The sequence below is a fragment of the Myotis nattereri genome, assembly GCF_964212035.1.
Source record: "Myotis nattereri genome assembly, chromosome: 20".
Classification (NCBI taxonomy): domain Eukaryota; kingdom Metazoa; phylum Chordata; class Mammalia; order Chiroptera; family Vespertilionidae; genus Myotis; species Myotis nattereri.
The window spans coordinates 11,367,419-11,382,753 of NC_138096.1; positions in this window are offsets into that span (position 1 = coordinate 11,367,419).

Genomic DNA, 15,335 nt, shown 5'->3' on the forward strand with positions numbered 1-15,335 from the left:
ATTTCTCCACATCCTCGCCAACACTTGTGTGTTGTTCTTCTGACAACAGCTATCCTAACAGGTGTGGGGTGATACCACATTGTGGTTTTGATTTGCATTTGCCTGATGATTAACGATGCTGATCATCTTTTTATATATCTGCTGGCCAATTGTTTGTCTTCTTTGGAGAAACGTCTATTCAAGTCTTTAGCCCATTTTACAATTGGGTCATCAGTTGTTGCATTTGCTGTTTAGTTGTAGGAGTTCTTTATATACTTTGGAAATTAACCCCCTATTAGATACGTGGCTTGCAAATGTTTTTTTCCTATCCATGGGTTGCCTTTGCACTCTGGGATTATTTCCTTGGCTGTGTAGGAACTCTTTAGCTTGATATAGTCCCGTTTGTCTATTTTTTGTTTTGTTGCCTGTGCTTTTGATGTCATGCCCATGTTTAATTGAATTTCAGCCGGAGGACAAATAATAGCAATTCCTTGGTATTTTTATAGACATGCTTTGGAAATCACAAAACGATACATTTCTACTTTTTATTCATTCATACTGAATTTTATGTTTTGTAGACCAAGTTGTTACTTGTATTAGTCAATTGTATAAATCCTTAATTTTTAAAAAAAAAAATTGTTTTCATTGACTTTAGAGAGAGGGTAAGGGAGAGGGAGAGAGAGAAGCATGGATGTGAGAAACACCAATTGGCTGCCTCCTGCATGCCCCCTACTGTGGGGATCAGGCCCACAACCTGGGCATGTGCCCTAACCAGGAATGGAACCCGCAACCTCCTGGTTCGTGGGTAGATGCTCAACCACTGAGCCACTCCGGCCGGGGAATAATGATCATTTTTTTAATGCAAATGCATCTCTATACTATGTGTATTAAATAGCCAACACCATGCAGCAGTAGACATGAGAGATGGAACGGAGAAGCTTAAGAGTTGTAAAAAATAAAAAGAAAGAAAAGCCGTTGCCATAATACAGCGAATTAACATCTTAAATATCCATCTCACTTTCCTTCTATTAGCAAAAGCATCTCTGGCTGGCCAGCCTGGCCATGGAAACATCCCTAGTGTTTGATTACATGTGTTACTCTATTATGTTTTACAATCTGTATAGAAGAAAATGCCAGCCGACCCCGGAGAGGGACCGGTTGCCTCATGTTTACATAGCACCCACTATATTTTACATTCAAGACGCGGCCACGGAGAACAGCTTATTTGCTGTGACCCATCTGAAGTGGAAAATGAAACGAAGCCGAACTGGAAAAAGCGTTTCTGTGCCAGGGCCCTTTGTGCCCCGCAAGAGTGGAAAGCAAACTTCCCTTTAAAGTGGTTTTCATTATGCAGAGCCTCTGACGCGATTTCAGGATCATCCAACCCGAATGCTGCCCGATCCCCCTCCGCCGGTTCCGATGCCTGGCGCAGCAGTCCGGCCGCTGTCTGGGGCAGGCTCCCTTCCCTTTCCAGACCCTGCGGCTTCCATCCTCCAGGCCGCCTGATTCCCGTGAGAACTGAGTCACAGCCCGGCGCTTACGTGCACCGGGCTTCCTGCGTGTCTCCATCAACCCTTCAGGGTCTCTTTCCAACAAAGGTTCAAGCACCAGATCAACACAGTCTAGAACCCCGGGCTCCTGTGTGCTGCCCACCTGTACTGGATGTCTTTACGGCTTCCCTAGAAAGACACCAGTCCCGTGTGATCTTCCCAGTGTTATGTTGCACCCTTATTTCTTCCTTGCTTTTTCTAGTCCACTGTTCTCTGACCTATAGCTCCTCACTGAGTAGTCTTTTTTTTTTAATATATTTTTATTTATTTCAGAGAAAAAGGGAGAGTGGAGAGAGAGAATCATTGATCAGCTGCCTCCTGCACTTCCCCTACTGGGTATTGAGCCCGCAACCCAGGCATGTGCCATTGACCAGAATCGAACCCAGGACCCTTCAGTCCACAGGCTGATGCTCTATCCACCAAGCCAAACTGGGCTTGGTATAGTCATTATTAACAATAAAATCTACTTAACGGTCCAGTGCTAGGGCCACAATGCAAGGCGCCAGGTACCATATAAGCCAGTGATGGCGAACCTTTTGAGCTCGGCGTGTCAGCATTTTGAAAAACCCTAACTTAACTCTGGTGCCGTGTCACATATAGAAATTTTATCTTTACAACCATAGTAAAACAAAGACTTACATTTTTGATATTTATTTTATATATTTAAATGCCATTTAACAAAGAAAAATCAACCAAAAAAATGAGTTCGTGTGTCACCTCTGATACGCGTGTCATAGGTTCGCCATCACTGATATAAGCAGTTATGGAATCCCTCTGCCTTATTGGACAGGCCGCATTCTGGAATCTACAAGCACTGTCTCATGGAGAAACAGGAATCAAATCTGCATACAAAGACCCACCCCTTAGATATACGAAGAGCCCCGAGATAAGAGCCTAATCAATGCACAGGTCTTGCATTTGCATATTTTCCTACTTTGGGTCAGAACTTAAAACTCAGGGTGGAGAGACGGGGACTGGTGCGTGGTTTCTGCAAAGCAGAGGCCCTGGTTATGCTTCTGCAGCCCGCTCTCTGCCTTGTCTAAAATAGCGCGCTAATTCTGAAAAGACAAAAGAATGAGAGGCATACAGGGTGGTGGTGGACACGTTCCAGAGCTCACGAGGCCAACTTCTCGTTACAAGCGGCGCCTGGGGAGAGATGAGAAACTCGCCCTCGGCCTGTCGAGCAGGAACCTGTGTGGCTATTTTACACCTCGCTGGTCTGCAGCCACCGCAGCCAAGCAAGGAGGTGGTGGGGGCGGGGGGGAAACAGCGTGCGTTTAGGTAAATGAAATCTAGTGGCTCCACTGCTGAACACAAATGACAGCGTTGGCAGAAGGACCTTGAGTTCATTTCCATGGGCCATGTCCCCCGCCTCCAAACAAGGTGACAAAGAGCCGCAGGAAGAGGGCACCCGCCTTCCCAGACTGACCTCTGCTGTGCTCCCCCCTTAATTTGGTCCGATCTCCTCTGCACCCAGCAGAGGGGTGACTACGCACACTCTGACTCATGGCCTAATTCTAAATGTCTTGGGCAAGAAGAGCCTCGAAAATATGTATTTCCCTTTGTCGCCTTCAATTTCCGGTCAGCTCTGACGAAACTGATTTCCAATAAGTCCCTTCTCATAGTAAAAATACTGCGCTTGCCTATTCCTCCCAGCAGGCTGACAAATACATACAAAGGGACCGTGACAGGTCCATCAAGTGATACCTCGCCGCTCCCATCGGCTCCTGTGTCTCTTACCTGTATTCCTGGTGAAAGTGAGCCGCTGAGAGATTTGGCCAGGAGGAGTTGAGTCTTCCATGTCATCCCCTGAAAAAAAAAAAAATAATAAGGAAATTAGCTACCATGAGTCAATGCAAATAGCACAAGAGTAGACGCTGTAAGATAAACACCCTGTAGTCGCTGCCTGAGTCCTTGCTCAGCAGGAAGGTGGAATGGAAGAGCCCCCACTCCACGCACTGCCGGCTGCTCAGAGAGGAAACAGCTGCTCACCACTGCGGGAAGGCAGGCGGGGTCCTAAAATCCATCTCACTGAGGGCCCTAGGATACTGAGCCCCAATTTCCTCTTCTGAACAATGAAGGTGATAAGCTCTCTCTAATGGTGGGATGAAAGGATTGGGTGGCGTTCGAGTTCGCCGTGCCCACTGCCGTCCCTATGCAAATGGTGCTCATTATTATTATCGCCCCGATTAATAAACACTCCATAGTAATGACCTGGGGGCACCTGTAAACACAGAATGCAACGAAACTCCTCAAAAATACCGACAATGGACCCAACTGCCTGGAAGACAGGTGTGAGGGGAGGGAAAACCCTGAACCAGAAGTTCATAGAGCAGTCACAGGCACAGCTCCACACCTTGGATGTGAGACCTGAGTCACCCGTCACCCTCTCTCTTTCACATTTGTCATTTCAAATGTAAGGAGATGACCTAAACCGTCAGTAACGCCCAAGAGCACACAGGCTATGGTTTTTATGAACCCATTCCATTCAGCAGATCCAATCTTCCATCCCCAAGAGTCCTAATGTCATAGGTCTGACCCCACAGTTAACTTTATGAGGAAACAGAACCACATGGTATACTGGGGCTTTGCGGGGAGGGGGTTAGCTCTCACATATGAGGTATCTCCCTACAGAACTCTAAATAGAGCCCTTGAGCTCCCAAATTTCTTCACACCACATCCTCCTAGATGCCCGCCCCCCTCTTATTTCTGTTAATAGGAAGCGAGCTGCTGTGTCTACCTGATAAAGAGCCTATCTCCTAGGAGCTCGGAGCACTGGACAGATGCTATCGCATTAAAACCGATGGTCATTGCAGGGCAGCGAGAATGAAGTCTCATTCTGCTGATAAGGAATCTGAAACCCGGACAGTCAAGTGACTTTCTCTTGAGCACCAAGGGAGTCCAACGCAATGCAGCTCTCCTAATTCAGTTTACTCACCGGGCCTTCGAATCGGGTCAATTGCAATGTTGACGTCTCCTGGGATGGGCCTCTGACCTGGAAGCTATTGCTCTGTTGGTCCCTCTGAGACCCCTCCACCTCACCTCTCCCAACAGGGGGCGTGCAACGCTTCCCCGTCTACCGGAGCATCTCAATCCACTCCACTATCATCACCACCCTACTGGGCAACACCATCATCCGCTGCCCTCCTGCTATTTTCTCCCACCGTAACCTTAGGAGGATTCTTTATATGCATCCCTCTAGGCCAGTGGTTCTCAACCTTCCTGATGCCGCGACCCTTTCATACAGTTCCTCATGTTGTGGGGACCCCCAACCATAAAATCATTTTCGTGGCTACTTCATCACTGTAATGTTGCTACTGTTATGAATCGTCATGTAAATATCTGATATTTAGGATGTATTTTCATTGTGACAAATTGAACATAATTAAAGCATAGTGATGAATCACAAAAACAATATGTCATTATATAGGTGTTTTCCGATGGTCTTAGGCGACCCCTGTGAAAGGGTCGTTCGACCCCCAAAGGGGTCGCGACCCACAGGTTGAGAACCGCTGCTCTAGGCCCTGGTAGAGCAAATGAAATGTTTCCCTGTCCGAAGGAAAATGTACAGAAGTTGCCTCTGACATCTACCTAGTGACCTTTATGCCTCCTTCCAGCAACACCAGCTAAAGATGTGCCGGGCCCAGTGTCAAATGAAAATTAAGGGCCCCTGGATTAAAAGTCATTGAGAATTCGGAGACAGTGTCCACAGAGCCTTATACCAAGCTCTGGGCCCTGTGAGTCACCACGGGAAGTGTCACATGCATATGAAGCCGGACCTGCCTTCTGGTATCTTCTTCCTGAGTTGTGAATACCTCTGAAGATTCTCCCTGTGGTGTCTTCATCAATCCTGTTCCCCCCCACAGCAACCCCCCGTGATCTCCTGCCAATCCTTGTTGTTCTCCTGTCTCAACCCACAGAGGCCAAGAGGTCAGCTGGTTAATTCACTGGATTAACTGCACCGCCTATTACCCAGAAAGTCATTCCTCGCATTCCCATGTCAGGTATGGCCTCCAAGATCCCGGCTGCATGTTCGACTAACCTTTCACTCACTGACCCAGGGGAAACTGTGTGTGTGGACCCTGAGGATCTCAGGATTTGTGAAGCCACCTTCATGTGGTCCACCTGGGGACAGGCCTGACCCTGGAGAAAGTCTCCTCAGCAAAGTAATGGGTTTCTTGTCTCCAGGATGACAGGCATCTATTTCTTACTAGAGGCCCGATGCATGAAATTCGTGCAAGAGTAAGCCTTCCTTCCCCCAGCTGCCAGCATCGGCTTCCCCCTGGCACCTGGGACCCGGGCTTCCCTCCGGCCACCGGCAGGTGACCTTGCAGCCCTGGCTCTGTCCGGAAGGTCATCCGGAAGGACATCTGGTCTAATTAGCATATTATGCTTTTATTATTATAGATTATCTGGACCCAATGAAACATCTCAAGGCCAAGAGCAGCTCTGCCAATTAGCACAGGCGCAGCCTGAATCAATAAACGGCACTTAAAAATAAAGCCACGTGGTCCCTTTGGAACAATGCTTGACTTAAAACAGACCCAAGTGGAATATTCCTTAATTACCTCCGTTTCCTAATACTGCTTTGACCCTCTTTTCTCAGGCATATTTGACTCTCCAGGGTATTTCTAGACATTTCAATTTAGCCATTAAATCCATTTCTAATCTACAGATAGTATCATTCATCCTACCAAATAGCCCTGGGCCTTGGCAGAAAGCAAAAGTAAAATAATAGGAAATACATTGAGTATATTATTGTTTGCATTATCTGATAGGACTGGCGTTTTGAACTGTTGGCGCTATTTAGAAAAGCCGGGGTGTTTTTCATTTGTCATCAAGTTCAAATACATTTGGCTCTTCTTGAACTGTTGGGCAGCAACTGAATGTCAGAAATGTCAACTAGAGGAATTCTCAAAAGGCATCCTCACGGAGTTCTTTTGTAAATTAAATCATTATCTTCTACATAAAGGATCCTCCTTTAATCTATATCTTTCTGTTGGATATTTTCTTTATTCCGGGATTAGGCAGCATATTGTGTTTCTTTAAAGAATGATGCCCAAACTACGTCATTTGAGACACACAAGTTCCATTTAGAAGCATCCTGTTCCTTTTCTTCAAGTCCACAGAGCCCATGTTGGAAACACTCAAGAGCAGAGACCAAGTTCTCAAGACGAAGTTGATGAATCACAATGAATATAACGCAGCAAGAACGGGACGGAATTTCTGTAACAGCATCTGCGTCACACGCCTTCCTGGGAAAGAAAGGAAAGGGAGCAGACACATAGACACATGTGCCTGAGAGCTCTTGGTATGTAAAAATAGATTTCTTCCATTTCAATCAGGCCTAAACCAGAAAGGGAATGTAAGACCTTATAGCAAAAAAAGCACAAAAATTGGGGACTAGCAGGTCTGGGTTTTGGTGTGACTGGAGCAGTGATGGTGAACCTTTTGAACTTGGCGTGTCAGCATTTTGAAAAACCCTAACTTAACTCTGGTGCCGTGTCACATATAGAAGTTTTTTGATCTTTGCAACCATAGTAAAACAAAGACTTATATTTTTGATATTTATTTTATATATTTAAATGCCATTTAACGAAGAAAAATCAACCAAAAAAAATGAGTTCGTGTGTCACCTCTGACACGCGTGTCATAGGTTCGCCATCACTGGACTGGAGGCTTTGAACTGGCTTCTCTCCAAAGTTCCTATAAATTCTTAATGTCTGTGATGGAACTTATACTTTCAATCGGGGCTGGAGAAGCTGTCTTTGATACAAGCTCTTCAACTTCCTACACAGACCACTGAGATTCAAATACAGAAATACCACCCTTACCATGAAAGTCTCTTTCACAAAGCTGTTCAGCAAAGATAATGAGGAAACAACCAGCCCAGTGGTGTGGCTCAGTGGTTGAGCATCGACCTATGAACCAGGAGGTCACGGTTCAATTCCGTCCGGGCACATGCCCGGGTTGTGGGCTCGATCCTCAGTGTGGGGCATGTAGGAGGCAGCCGATCAATGATTCTCTCTCATCATTAATGTTTCTATCTTTCTCTCCCTCTCTCTTCCTCTCTAAAAATCAATAAAAAATATTTTTCTTAATTAAAGAGAAAAAAAACAAGTGATATAAATTTCACATTCCTATGGACCCTCTGCCTACACACAGAGCAGAAAAGCAATGACAGGGAACATTTAAATGTCCACTAAGCTAGGGGGTAGGGAGGGAGCAAAATGCCATTTTTTTAATAAATAACTATATTTGACATTTTTTTCAATGGAGTTCATCAAATTTCAGGGTTTGTGGAATATTATTTTCTACAGCATTTGAAATGTGTTTGGGGAAAATGGAAGCCTGTGCACCTCATATCCTTCCGAAGGTTGTAAACTATAGTTTCATTGTGTTATTTTCAGATCCTAAGAGCAAATGCCAGCTCTGTGCTATACTCTAGTTCCTCCTTTGATAGAAGCACAAGAACCCCATTGTTTAAATTTGCATGCTTCATAAAAATACTTATTTGAGTAAATTATACTTACAAAAACGTAGCCTCTCATTAACTACTCGCTAATTGTAGGTTATAAAAAAGGTTACGGCAGAGACACAGGGCTATCTTGGAGGAAGGTTTATGATGTCGGAAAACACACAATATCATCCATCTTCCCGAAGGCCATTCCACCGTTTTTATACTCATGAAAATTAGTTAAAAGAACATCAGGGTAGGTTTTGTTTTGGATGCATCTTGTTAGAAAGGGAATGTGCATATTAGCCGCTTCGAGTATTAATTGAGCATCTACTATGCCCATCTCAGTGCTATGTTCACGTACACAGGGGAAACGTGTCTGAGAAAAGGCAGAGATTCCTCTGGTAACTGAGGGAGAGGCTAACCCTGAGTTCTCTGCCCTCTTACACACCACCTGTCAGCTGATGGAAGGACTTGTTTCTTCTTAACTTGCTGTGGCCTCTGAGTTGCTGCCTCACCATCTGCTTCCCCAGGTCCCTGGGCAGAACACAGACCTCCATGAACAGGGGATGGGGCTGTGCATCACCGTTCACCACTGCCTTGGGCGCACACTTGTTCCAAGACTGTCAACACGTTTTTATTTTTAAAATACATTTTTATTGATTTCAAAGAGGGAGGGAGAGGGAGAGAGATAGAAACATCAATGATGAGAGAGGATCATGGATCGGCTGCCTCCTGCACACCCCACACTGGAGATCGAGCCCGCAACCTGGGCATGTGCCCTGATCAGGAATCAAATCGTGACCTCCTGGTTCATAGGCTGATGCTCAACCACTGCGCCACACCGGCTGGCTGGGCTGTCAACGCGTTTTTAAATAGTGATCTGCAGAAGACATATTCATCCCTGTGATGATGATGATAATAATAATAATGAGGTAGGAAATATGGCACAGGTGTTTGTTCAGCCTCTTCTACAGCAGAAAAGTCACAAACCCTGCAGGAAGTGGCAGGCTCACATAAAGAACAGGGCAGTGAGTTGTTTGGGAGGTGAGAAACCAGGCAGGCCCTGGCTCTGCAACCACACACCGGCGGGCCCGGTCTGCTGAAGGCATTCCTCACTTCAAGAAGCAAACAACGGTGCTGCCTATCTGAGATAGCAAGGGAATCAGGAAGTGCCAGTGTCTTGCTGTTTCATTGCATTTAGTTTTATTAAAAAATGAATATATCACATTACCTTAGGTGAAAGAAACGATGGATTGAGGTAGCCAAGACATATCGTGAAAGATCTCACTATCGGACACCTCAAATTACTAGAGAAAATATAACATATACCTTCCACCCACCCCACCCCATTTAACTGCAGTTAACTTTGCAAAGAGTAAGGAATGTCTCCAAGGGAAAGCAGACGGAGGCTCACATCTGAGTGGTGAACTAGCATGGAGCGTACAGCTGAGCTCGGCATTTGCTAACCTCCGTTACTTAGAGGGCTGGCTGTTGGGAGCCCTTGGCAAGCCAGCAAACTCCGGCTGTCCAGGTAGGAAGCTGAGTCCAGGGCCCTGAATGTGCTACATCTTCAGCGAAATCATGAACAGGTCAAACTAGTTCCCTGCAAAAATGGATGACAAACATGTCTGACTCGGCACAATGCCAGGTGCACGCTCTCCTAGGTTTATGACTTGCATGTCCCACTCCCTGTGTGGGCCAGGAGCTGGCCACGCCGAGAAAATAGCAAAGCAGTCCCAGGTTGGACATGCCTGGGCTGCCTGACAAAGCCACTGCCAGTCTCCCTCACAGAGAGCAGGTGCCTGCAGCCCTGTTTGCAGAGGGTCACACGGAGAAACACCACGCGTGTACAAAAAGCTAATAGACACTACTCCAAATTAAGCAACCTCGAGCTGTTTCCTTTTTTCCAGGAAAGAGAACATTGCTTTCAGAGCTGTTAATGTTGCCTTGAACAGCCTGCGGGAGAACAATAAGAGATTCGCTGACCTGGAGTCTCCTTGGTAGGGGCGGGATGGACAAGGCCAGTCAGCGCTGGGGAGAAAATGGAATCCAAGGAGGACTGCTCCCCCCTTTTCAGTTGCAAACTGGAGGTCAGGCACCTGAGAGCACCCCTGATGTCCCTGAAAGCCCGAGAGGATGGACCGAGAGCAGCCACCAAGGAGAAACCGTAATGACTGGACGTCAGCGACGGGAATGGATGGACGGGCAGAACCGTCGTTGCCATCAGGCGTCTTTAGAGCAAGTCGTTTGAATCAACGCAGACCACACTGGTGTCTAATTTTAACTGCTATTGAAGTGCACTCTGTGCTGGCAACGGTGTCAGGTGTCCTGATGAATGTTGTCACTAAGCCTCTGCCTCACACAGGGCAGAGGCCGAGGTTAGACTGTTTTTGGTCGGCAGCGAGCAGAGAGGACACGTCTCCCGGCTGCAGAAGGGGAGGCCGCACCCCGAGATGTGGGCATCGAGTCCATGAAGACGCACAGCGGTGGCTCTGCAGAGACGCCCCACGGAGAAGGCAACGCAGGCGGAAGCGACCGGGGGGAAAGGCTCCGGGGTGCGGAGCCAGGCTCATTATTCCGCTCGTGTGAAGACGCTCATTTTGAATTGGAACATTACAGAAGCACCGTGTTAGAGACCCTTTCGTTTTGCGCAGTGAAGCGTGCAGCCTGTGGACTTAGTGTCGCTGAGGCAGGAGCGGAGACCCGGCCGGCGTGGCTCCATGGTGGAGCGTCGACCTATGAACCAGGAGGTCAGGGTTCGATTCCCGGTCACGACACGTGCCCAGGTTGTGGGCTCGATCCCCAGTGTGGGGCGTGCAGGAGGCAGTCGACCCATGATTCTCTCTCATCACTGATGTTTCTATCTCCCTTTTCCTCTGTGAAATCCATAAAAATCTATTTTAAAAAAATATAAAAGAAAATACTCGGGAGAAAGCAGATCCCAGGAAGGACCGAAGCTCAGGAAGGCTCTCTGAACAGGCAACATGGGCGCCCGATGACCCTGTGACCTGCCCAGACCGGCATCTCCGAGGCAGGGCAACCCCTCCAGGCGCTGAGGATTACACCGCTCTGCCCCCATGAACTGCACTCGGCCTACCCTTTTCCAGAGACACTGCAAACACTGAGATATGGGCCACACCATCTACACCTGCTTCTGGGGCTTCCCAGGACCCCTGTACCTACCGTTCCCTTACTCTGCCCTCCACAGCTTTCTTTTTTTTAAAATATATTTTATTGATTTTTCACAGAGAGGAAGGGAGAGGGATAGAGAGTTAGAAACATCGATGAGAGGGAAACATCGATCAGCTGCCTCCTGCACACTCCCTACTGGGGATGTGCCCACAACCAAGGTACGCGCCCTTGACCGGAATCGAACCTGGGACCCTTCAGTCCGTGGGCCGACGCTCTATCCACTGAGCCAAACCGGTTAGGGCCCTCCGCAGTTTCTTGTTTCTCAGCCCACGTGGATCCCCAGTATTCACTCCAGAGAAAGACCCCGTGTTTTATTCTGTCAATCAAGCTCTGAAATGGGCATTCCTTTTTTTTTTTTTTTTAACTTTCTTTAAAATACGTTTTTATTGATTACAGAGAGAAGGGGAGAGAAACAGAAACATCAATGACGAGCAAGAATCACTGATCGGCTGCCTCCTGCACACCCCCTACTGGAGAGCCCTCAACTCAGGCACGTGCCCTGACCTGTGACCTCCTAGTTCATAGGTTGATGCTCAACCACTGCGCCACACCAGCTGGGCTGAAACAGGCATCCTTGTACCCAACCATGAAAAAGAGGAAATATTCCTAAATCTCAGGTCGGGTGCCTAGACAGCTACCCAAAGGTCCTGAGACAGGGAAGGAAGTGGACAACTAGAAACCCACAAACCTGAGTGCGTTCAGCAAACAACCTGGGCCCTTCCCAACGAGTCCCACTCCCGCCCTTCCCTCACTGCACCGTCTAACAAGCTGCAGGCTTTACGGAGCTTGTCGGCCTTTTCTGGTCCCAAACGTATGAACCTCAAACCCTGAAATACAAGGTCACCTTCTTTCTACCTCATTAGGCTCCCAGATACTTTAAGAAACACTCCATCAACTACACTCTCATCTTCTTTCCTGCTGATTTATTCTAGCATGTCACCACACACACACACACACACACACACACACACACACACACACACGGTTGGATCAGATATAGGACAAGAACACTAACCATCTCATCATACTTTGCATTCATTAGTCCCTGTCTGGAACACTGTGTTCAGTCCAGATTGTTAACTGATAATATTAAGAAACTGGAGAATAACAGAGAGTTCAGGAACGGCCCCTTGAGGACCTGCTGAAGCAACTAGAAAGGCTGGGCTAGAACAGAGACCCCCTTACTTAGATCTTCCCACTGTTAGTAGTCCTTAGTAATCTGTAGCAAACGGACAGGCTGATTCGAACGGTTCTGAATCATTTGATAGCCAATGTGTGCCCTGGTAGCCTACAGACAGATAGTCAGTTCCCTGTGTGCTTTAAAAGGGAGGTTGTAGTGGAAGCTATACATTTTCCACAGCTGGAAATATGAGTTGTTTTGGAGAAAAGGTTTGACTCGTACATTGAAGATTTCCAATCACATGACACGTCAGATGGGCTGAGACTGTGAGATAACGCCTCTTTATCAGCCACGCACTGGGGGCCCCCCCCCCCCCGGGGCTGCTTTCCATATGCAGCCCAGCCTCTCTTTGCATAGAGGCGTCTATAAGCACAGGCCCTCCCTGCAGAGACCAGAGGGCCCCCAAAGGGAGCAGAGGCAGAAAGGCTCTTCCATGCCTGGGAAAATAAAATGCTGGCTGTCTCCTGGCATTTCAGAGCCTAATCTCAAAAGGATCATGCGAAGAGGAAATAGAGTTTAGCATGGCAGACCGCTCTGCAGGGTACACTTGTAAGTATGAGATTCTCTAACGTGGTTGATGGATACAACACTATTAGCTTGGTATCAATAATTAGTGGATTTTTACTTCAACCGCAGGGCTGTGAGAAATGTTAGCAGGTTTCGTCTAAGGAAAACAGACTAGTGAACACGTATGTTGTCCTGGCCTAGGCTTTCTATACCTAAAACAAAACAAAACAAATAATATTTAAAAAAAAAAAAACCCTTACAGTCACACATGTGCAAATGAAGCTTCTCAATTGGGCGGTAAGGGAATATTACAGTTTTAGAGGAAGGTATGTGTGGTCTTTCATTTTATGGGTGTTTTGTGTGTATATGTGCATGTAGGTTTTGATAAAGATATACAGTCAGATATTTCAGACTTGTTTGTTTTGAAAATCATGCATTTATCAAATTAGTTCCATCATTTAATTAGTTGTATTGATCCCAGGTTGAAAGGTTTATAGGAAGCATTGTTGATCTCGATTTTATAGAATTTCTTCATTCCTTAATGTTGTGCCTAAGCACAAGTACACCCAAATTACTTGCTTTTTAAAAGGCAAGAATTTTGTGTGCCGTGGCAAACAAAACCTCACAAAAATGTAAATTGCTCTAGATTTTCCTAAATTTTATGTGGCATGCTACATCATAATATAAAGAAACACACTTAAATACAGATACTGCAGAAAGGATTAATCAATTGCCTATCAGGATGGAAAATTTTAAATACGTGAAAAGGCTCAATGTAAGAAAATTCATTTATATTTTCATATTGCTTTGAGAAAGATTCCATTTAAATACTGGGGGGAAACTTGAATCTATTACTGGCATGATACATATACAACTCAATTCATTGTCTATGCATTTATCCCACTCTAAGAATTAAATTCTATAGATGAAATGTATGCTTTCTTTAAAATAATCAGGAGGAAACACTGAGAAAAAAATCATTATGGAGACCTAAACTAGTTCTAAATACAGTTACATTCTAAAAATGCACACTAGTTTTACCAAGAGAATGCTGAAAAATAAAAAAAGATGGGCAAATTAATGCATGATGTTAACCTTCGATAAACAAAACATATTTAAAGAATAAGGGATGGAACATAGATACTGAAAATATAGTAATTTTTATAACTACCCATAAAATAAATTTCTAGATAAGGAATTAACAAATCACAAGTAGGGATAACCATCCAATACTTACAAAGTGAATAAACTATTGACTTTTTCCTGAAACTGTAAGGCGGGGTATTTATAGAAATCTCCACCAAAAATGCATTCTCCAGGAAGCACACAATAACCTTTTCTGCTTTTGTTTGGTTTTGTCACTATTTTATTTTTAGGTCCATGGAATTTTCCCACAAATCATACCACCACCACGAGAGAAAAATGATCATTGTTGACTCAAAGCTCGGTGAGTTCATCCATTTTAAATCAATTCTGTATCATATCAGCTCAACCATCTTTTCACAAGGAACGCTCTCTTTTTGCAAAAACAAAACCCTCAGTTCAATGGAATATTTGAGGCTAATTTGTATTTTTACTAATGAATGACCACGTATGCTTTAATTCCAAGGGCATAATTTAACTGAAGGTGGTCTTAATTGGATTTGATGACAAACCAAACAAATTTGAGTTTATCAATGGAACAGATTAATCAAATTCTACTCCTAAAGAACGTCTTTATAGAGGGGACACCTCAGGTCATCATCCACAAGGGGACGCTCTGGCTGGGCTGTCCTCTCATCCTTTGGCCCAAGTTCTTCTGAGCACACAAGCCCCCCTGGTAGTTCCATCCCTTCGGCAGGACTCACGCACCCCCAAGGGCCTGAACCCCCGGAGCACACCCAGCTCATTCTAAAGCTCAAACTCCCGCCACTAACATAGTATGTGAACAACAGAAATGTAGGAACAGGGTGACGCAGGAAAGGGACAATGAGCAGGGCAGGGAGGAGGCTGACACGCTGATGGAGTGAGCTCCACCGGGGAAAGCATAGGAGGGTCTCAGTAGAAATTTAAAAAGAGGAAGAAGTGCAGTCTGACAATGTGTTTCCTGTGCATACACACACACGCGCACACACACATGCACATGCACACACGCGCGCACACATATGCACATGCACACATGCACACATGCACACGCACACATGCACACATGCACGCACACGCACACAAAAAGCTTAGGAACTATTTCCTGAATGAGAGGGAGTGCGGGAAGCTGAATGAACATCAGATTAACTGGAACAGACTTTACAGTTCCACTTGGGAAAGGGAAAGGGGAAATGGGGACATTTTTATTGCTATGCCCACGATCGCACAGCTAAGAGCCTGAACTCAGGCTTAGCGTCAGGACCCAGAATTATCTTAATATACTCTGTCACCTCTCGGGAGCTGTGGGGACCCCTAAATTCTGGTGCATTTGGAAATTACTCTC